At 29.0% G+C, this 2779-nt stretch overlaps 1 non-coding gene across 1 annotated transcript; it reads left to right on the forward strand.

Moving 5' to 3' along the window:
• Positions 1-2319: 2319 nt before the first annotated feature.
• Positions 2320-2391, forward strand: TRNAC-GCA (transfer RNA cysteine (anticodon GCA)). The gene has a single exon. It is a non-coding gene; the product is annotated as a tRNA-Cys (tRNA).
• The last annotated feature ends 388 nt before the right edge of the window (positions 2392-2779 follow it).

Genomic DNA, 2779 nt, shown 5'->3' on the forward strand with positions numbered 1-2779 from the left:
TGGCAGTTATAAGGTGTGTAAGAGCAATTGTCATACCTACCTATGACAAAAATTAGGTGTCCAAGTTTGAAGGCATGTAAGAGAGGCTAGATAATCTCGTACAAGTGTTGCTTGCATTATTACAAATGGTTGAAAAATGTGCCACATAGATTTGGATGCCCATCTCTTTTTGCTTGGTTTAGAAGCTTCCTCCTTTCTTGTTTTCTCTATATATTGGATGCCTTGGAGAGCATTCTGTATGTTGTAAGTTGTCGGTAATATTATGCTACCAGAATAGCTCTAGATAATGACATTGTAAACTCTTGTGAAAAAGACTTACTGTACAAGTGATTGTAAAACCATTGTTTATCCTAATACATTGAGAAGGATTTTGGAGTGTGGGGTTTTTCTCTCAAAAGGGTTTTGCCCATGTACAACTTGTGTTATAGTATTATTGATTTGTTGCATGTTATTTTATTCATAATATGTGCATCTCAGTAGTTGTTAAGAGTTTTAAGAAAATTTTGTAGTATCTCCTCTCATTAGATTGGTGTAGAAAGCATTTCCATGTACCTTGCTTCCTTTCATCATTTCCTTCTTCCAAATTATTTTCACCTTTTTCATAGAAATCCCTTCACATAGTGAGGCAATCCAAACCAAAATGTGGTACAATTTGCTACACACATATGATGGTGACCATGGGACAAAAATGAAATGATTCCATACATTATCCTCAAGATTGGATGCATTCCCTTGATGTTTGTAAAGTGATTCCAAACACAAATCTAAAAAAATAAAAAATAAGCTTTGGAACTTAGTGTAGCTTCCACTATGAACCTATCTAGGACACATACTTAATTATATGACCTTATAACTAGTAAGAAATTTAAATTTATGTGTATAAACTAAAATAGATCCATTTTGGCAAAAGAAAAAGCCACAATTTATAGCAAGGAACAAAAATATAATATTTGACATGCAGACATGTTCATAATCTCAACACTATGCTATGACTACAATTTGGGGAAACTATAATAAATATATTATGTTGCAGGAGAGAAATAATTCCTCTAGAACTCATAATAAATAATTAGTAGATAGTCAAAAAAATGAAGTCGGGGCAAGAATAAAACACCTAAGATAACAAATAAAACCTTTAAAAAATAACCAGCATTAAGAAACTATTTTTGAGTTATGCAAGATTGTTTGATCCCTAAGATGCTCTTACATTATTTAATTAGATCCTTGATGGATTGACTCGACGATTATAAACCAAGGTTAAGAACAAGTAAGCACATAGTAGTGAACATCTATTAATTATGTGATATCAATGTAATAATAGCTCTTCTATATTTTCTCTTACTTGATTCTCTTTCAACTTTGCTTACTAATTCCCATATGTTTTATTTGAATTAGTGTGCACCCTTCAATACACTACATAGTGTGTAATTTGAACTATTCATGAGGGACTTCAAACCAAACCAATGAATGATAAATGTGAGGATGAAAATTGACTCATTGAGATGAATGATAATAAAATTAGGATCAAATAATGTTATTTGTTAACTTCCACATGAAATACCCCATCTTATACACCAACTAATACACACAACCTCATAAACCTAAAACTTTAAAAAAGACATAATATGCAATGCTCACCATTATAATAATCACTTATAAAATTTGTTATATTTCAATTTTATATAGCTACAAATGCCATAACTTGAAAGTGGTCACCTATGACTTCATAATCATGGTAATGTTTCCATTGTCAACCTTTACAATTCAAATGCAAAATTTGTATTATACAAATTATATTTATAAATTAATATAAATATATTAGATACATTTATCTAAAATATCAATTTTGATTTTTAAAAAATCATATTAATTTATTTGCATCCTTTATTTTTATTTTAACAATTATTTTTTATATATTTAAGAAATTTTCTAACTCAAAATTTATTTTTTTATTAAAATTTACTGTTTAAATTTTTTTAAATAAATTAAGATTTTTTTAAAAAGATTTTTTAAAAATCAAAATTGATATTTTAACAATCATTTTTATATATTTAAGAATTTTTCTAACTCAAAATTTATTTTATTATTTATAAATTACTCTCTAAATTTTCAATTTTTTTTTTGTAATTTTCTTATTTTAAATATTATATATAAACGAGTTTTACTATATTTTGAACCAAAACGAAAGGAGCTTTTGGAATTGTTTAAAGAGACTGAACATTCCGAACGCTTTTATCGTTTCATGTTTGGACTGCCCGAGTTTATCTTGAGCACTTAAGTTATAAACACTAAAACGTACGCCGAAAATTATTTCATCTTGGGCCTATAGCTCAGTGGTAGAGCGTCTGACTGCAGATCAGGCGGTCCCTGGTTCGAATCCGGGTGGGCCCTGAAATTCCTTCAAATCAACACGTTCAATTAGTAAAGATGACTGGCTGGTTTGTAGTGAGGAATTTTTGCACTAGTAACTAGAATCTGGGATAAAAAGTTTTTAAATATAGATATCTATCCGTATATGGAAGGATGTATCTCAGTTTCAGCACATACCGAAAGATGTAGAAAAATAATATAATAATATTTCATTTCAATGGTAGAGGTTACACTTGATTTAGAAACCTATTGTAGTATTTACAATTTATTTTCAATATATTTTGTCTTGCTCCCCCTTCATTTCCGCCTTTTAAATTATTTTCACTTTTTTATAGAGATTTTTTGATAGAGTGATGCAATCTGAATCAAAATGCGACACAATTCCCTACACATATATGATGGTATTCAT

Source organism: Cryptomeria japonica, chromosome 4 (assembly GCF_030272615.1).
Source record: "Cryptomeria japonica chromosome 4, Sugi_1.0, whole genome shotgun sequence".
Classification (NCBI taxonomy): Eukaryota; Viridiplantae; Streptophyta; class Pinopsida; order Cupressales; family Cupressaceae; genus Cryptomeria; species Cryptomeria japonica.